The sequence below is a fragment of the Triticum aestivum genome, chromosome 4B, assembly GCF_018294505.1.
Source record: "Triticum aestivum cultivar Chinese Spring chromosome 4B, IWGSC CS RefSeq v2.1, whole genome shotgun sequence".
Lineage (NCBI taxonomy): Eukaryota > Viridiplantae > Streptophyta > Magnoliopsida > Poales > Poaceae > Triticum > Triticum aestivum.
The window spans coordinates 6,554,000-6,559,170 of NC_057804.1; the positions used below are offsets into that span (position 1 = coordinate 6,554,000).

Here is a 5,171-nt window from a genome sequence, read left to right on the forward strand (position 1 = left end):
GGGGCAGGTGCGACGCTCTGGTGGCATTGCTACCCCCTCCCCCCCCAGGGCCCCTGCCCCGCCTAACCCTGGAGCGGTTGACCACGAGATCTAGCCCTTTGAATTTCCACGGACGGGCTTTGAACAGTGGACCTCTCCACCCGGTTGTGTCAGGTCAGCTCAGAGGGACACATGGGAGCAACATCCGGGCCAAACCGACAGCTATGTCCCCTCCGTGTAGACCCGATGCATCCGTTTTCCCCCTCCAGGTGCCGGTGGCGGCGCCATCCGTTAGGGGGGCCACGCCCCGGAGATGCGTGCCGCCTCTTCGAACATGCCACAACACCACCCGATTGTGGTAGGTCATCCCATAGAAACACTTGGGAGCAACGTCCCCTCCGTATAGACCCGATGCGGCTGTTTCCGCCCTCCAGATGCTAGCGGCGGCGCCGTCCGTGAGGGGGGCACGTCGCGGACGTGAGGGGGTCACACTTCGGAGACGGGTGCCGGGCGTTTGCAACCGCCACTAAACTTCTGTCGCATAGCTGTTTTTGATTTTAATAAAATATAAGGACCTATATTCAAAAGAACATGACGGCACATTATTAATGTGCTCGAAAAAAATACAAACTATATATATATATATTCATATAATACATATGGAAAAAATTACAAACTACACATATATTCATATAATACATAAAAAAGCATAAAAACATATTTTAAAAAAAAGCATAAAACATATGTAAAAAAAGCATAAAAACATATGTAAAAAAACGCATGTAAAAAAATAGCTATGCCGACGGCATTGCCGTCGGCATAGAGATGGCAGGGTTTTGGGAGGGGCCGTGCCGTGGACCGGTGACGTGGCACCTATGCCGACGGCTGCCGTCGGCATACCTACGTCGCGGATCGGTGACGTGGCATGAGGAGATATGCCGACAGCCGCCCGTCCCGACCATCAGCATAGGGTTGACGGCGTTAGCCGCTAGTCACTGGTGGGGTCGCCGGGCCCACAAGTATGCCAACGGCTGATTTATGCCGACGGCTGTTGTTGGCATGTCTGCATCTATGGCGACGGCCGTTCTGTGCCGACGGCTGCCGTCGGCATAGTTCTGTGTAACCCGACGGCCAGGATAGGCTGACGGCCAGGACTGGGTTGTCGGCATAGCTCCAACTAGGCCGACGGCAGCTGTAGGCATAGGTTTGGCCGTCGGGGTAGAACCGTTTTTCGGTAGTGATTTGTCCTCAAACTCTTTGTCAAGGTCACTGCCATCAAAGCAATGTTGGGGATATCGCTTAGCGGGAACATATCGGTCAACGCATGATACGGGGTAAATCGGCCAGTTTATCAGCATATCGGCCGACTTATCGCCATATCGGTTGATTTATCAGCCAATTTATCTTATCGGTCAGACAATGGTAAGTGATAAATCGGCCGATTTATCGGAATATCGGAAGATATCTTGAACACTGCATCAAAGCTAAAATCTCCACAACTTCACGAGTTGTTGCTGGCAAATAATCAAATTACAAGCACCATTCCATCATCTATGTGCCAATTAACACGAGATGTTATGCAGTGCCGGAATGAGTCAGATAATTTTTGAGTGTCTAGTTCAAAGTCCACAAATCAATTTGGTTCTAGGATGCTTAGTTTGGCCTTGAGCAGCAATGATCTCTTAGGTGAATTCCCTAAATTTCTTCAGAGTGCCTCACGATTGGTGTTCCTTGATCTTTCAAACAATAGGTTATCTGGAACATTGCCAGTGTGGTTACCAGAAAAAATGCCACAATTGCAAATCTTGAGGGTAAGATCAAATATGTTCAGCGGTCATATTCCTACGAACCTTACTTTCCTTGAAGATCTTCATTATTTGGACATGGCTCATTACAATATATCAGGAACCATACCATGGTCGCTAGCTAACTTGAAAGCAATGAGAGTCATATCTCTGACTACAGAAACTATGTTTCTATTTACGAGAGACCATACCAGTCATCACAAAAGGCCAAACACGTGAGTATACCTCTGAAATCTATAGGCTGCTGGTGAATCTTGATCTGTCATGTAACAATTTAACTAGACATGTTCCAGAGGAGATAAATTTGCTGATTGGTCTTACCAACCTGAACTTATCAAGTAATCATCTGATTGGCAAATCAGATTGGTGATCTGAAGCAGTTGGAGTCCCTCGACCTATCATACAACGAGTTATCCGGTGAAATTCCATCAGGTTTGTCAGCTCTGGCCTCTCTGAGCCACCTGAACCTGTCATACAACAACTTGTCAGGCGTGATACCATCCGGGCCACAACTGCAGGCTCTCGACAACCAAAACTACACCTACATCGGCAACCCTAATCTCTGTGGCTACCCTCTCTCCAAGAACTGCTCTGCTAGCACTACTGATGCAGAGCAAAGTGTCCATGAAGATGCCGATCATATCTCGTATCTATACCTTGGGATGGGCATAGGATTTGTGGTCGGCCTTTGGGTGGTGTTCTGCACCATGTTACTAAGGAGAACCTGGATGATTGCTTACTTTCAGATCATTGACAAGTTGTATGATGAGGTTTAGGTGCATGTCGCTATAGCTTGGGCTCGCCTGATGAAGAAGACCCACGAGGATGCAGCGTGAGGAACTCGTGGCAATTTTGTTGAACTGCTCGAGAACTGTATGTTATTGCTTTGAGATTTGAAGAGCAAGTATTTTGGTGTGTGTATTGCTACTATGTATTAGTCCAGATGCTATCAGCTTATGTACGTAGTACAATATTGTATGGATCTAATCAAGTGGAAATGTTCCACAAACTTTGCAAAATGTTATGGTTTGTAAACAGGTGCCATAATGATGAATTAGATTATGCTCCTCTTGTTTTTGGTGCCCTGTTTCTATAAGATGTCCAAACAGGCGCCTAATCAGTAACATGTAATACATGATTTGAATCCCAGGAATACATACACACTTTGTGCAACTATTTGAATGACCCTCTGTATCTTGGCAGCTAATTAACTCATACAATCGACTCCAATTGTTAGTGCCCAGTTGTATATATCCTCGATGCCCTGTTGAAATCTTATACAAGGATTGGTGTGCATGCCATGATCTTGACAGGCTTTGCTGTTAGAGAGACAAGGTGCTTTGCTCTTGATTTGTACAGCAAGTTCGGTATTAATCTAACCTGCTGGCCGCAAAACAGAAGCAGCAACATGTATGTCATGTTTTGTGTTCAGCCGATCCAGGCTAGTTTGTAGTTGCTTGTTCATCTTTGCACGAATTCCACTTGATGCAGATGAAGAATATGAATTACAGATATATAAATGTTGAACAACATTCACGTTCTGCTTGCCAACTCTTCTTGCGCAGGGGAATCGAACCAACAAATTTCTTGACGCTCATTTGGTTGGATGTTTTGCTGAATCTGCAGAGTAACATTTCGTTACAGCCCAGGAACTCTGAGCTGAAAAGCTGACAGACACGTGTGCTCTTGGCTAGCTCATGCACCTGGTCTACCTTACCTTACGGCCAACCGACCGAGCACAGTCAGCTCCCCGTTATGCGCCTCGTCTCGCTAATCCAACTTCTGGAGGATCATTTGTTTGGCACCAACTAGGCAACATCAGCATTTGATGCAATGCAAAAGTGCTGTGAAGACAACAGTTATGCTGCTAGACCTTCAGGCAGACTCTTCATGTTAAAACATCATACTAATTCATTAATGATCCTTCACAGTTGAAGCACGGCATAATACTGGTGCAATGAAAGGTGTATGTTATGGAAGTTAGGGCGCAGAGGATGGCTGCAAGTTGAGCCCAGAGTTAGGGCGCAAGGTCCCAAGCCGAAGGGGAGCAGGGGATGTGTAACTGGCACTGTACGAGGTGTGGAAGGACCCCCTTGAATGAGACGGCGGTGCTGGATGGGTACCATGAGCACCTCTGGCCGCTGCTCAAGCTCTCTATCCGCAGGCTATGATCATTCTTAAATCTATCGTACTCTGATTGTGGAACAATAATGATTAATGGGAGGAGGTGCCTGATTGATGCAATTAAACAAGAGGGACAGTGACTGTTGCTAGAATGAAAAAGAATTTTTACTGGTAACATTCCTCAATTTGTCATGGGGTGAAGCACGGGGGTTCATCACTTACCTAGTCTATGCACGGGTCGACGGTGGCAGCGTCCGCGGACGGCGTGTTCCTCCTTGCAGGCTCCGTCGTGGTGCTCCCTCTCCTCCCGTCTAGCTCCGGGTGAAAACCTGATCTATGGACCGGACGATGGCGACGATCCGTGGTCGTGCCCTTCTTGGAGGCATCATCTTGAAATCCTTGGTCTGGTGTTGTTTGTTGCACTTCTTTCCAAATAATCTCTCATCTTGATGGTGGTCTCCATCGGCTACAAGCGGATCTTTTTGCTCATTTTATTAATACTTGGTAGTCGCTGAGGTTGTGTGTCGGTGCCCGACATTCTTGTACTTTGCCTTGGGTTGTGTGTGGTGTGCGTTTGTATGGTTGCTCGGATGTAAGTGTAGGTGCTTTATATATTTATTTATTTTGAGTAAAATGGTGCTTTATATATAAAGCGGGGGAAACTCTTTTCAGTCTCAGGCATGTAGGACATTTTTGGTTGCCTGCATTAGGCCCAACCAGACCCGCATAGGAAAGAAAAACTGATATTCAGTTGCCTGGGCTGCATCTACATCTTGAACCGTATGAAACTTAAAGCAATCCCGGGCCAGACCTGTGAGAGTTCAGTCTGAATGTGGAAGCACTAATAGCAATTAAGGGGGAGAGGTGCACTTGGCAAAGCTACAAGAGGGACACCCGCCCGAAAAAAACTACAAGAGGGACACTGATCTTAGGATAGAAAGAATTTGCAGTGCACTGGTGACTAGGGTAACAAACTACTGTAAGAGCATCTCCACGCGTCCACCCAGGAAGGTCCCCATGAGCACTTTTTCATTGTCGGTGGACAAAAAAAGTCCCACTCGCGCCCCCGTGATCTCGATTAGCGCCAGATTTGGACAAAAATTGAGCCGGCGACCCCGAGGCAAACCCAGGGAGCTAGGGGCACTTGGGGGGGGCTTAATTCGCCGTTTTGCATGCGCTGACCCACCTGCCAGCGTCTCTCCCTCCTCTCTCATCCCTTTCCCTCCCTGGCCCACCCACGTGCTCCCCTCCACACACACACCC

The 5,171-nt window shown here is 47.4% G+C and overlaps 1 pseudogene; it reads left to right on the forward strand.

Annotated features, from left to right (window-relative positions):
- LOC123094114 (receptor-like protein EIX2) overlaps positions 1 to 2,620 on the forward strand; it is a 12,088-nt pseudogene extending 9,468 nt beyond the window's left edge.
- Positions 2,621 to 5,171: the final 2,551 nt, after the last annotated feature.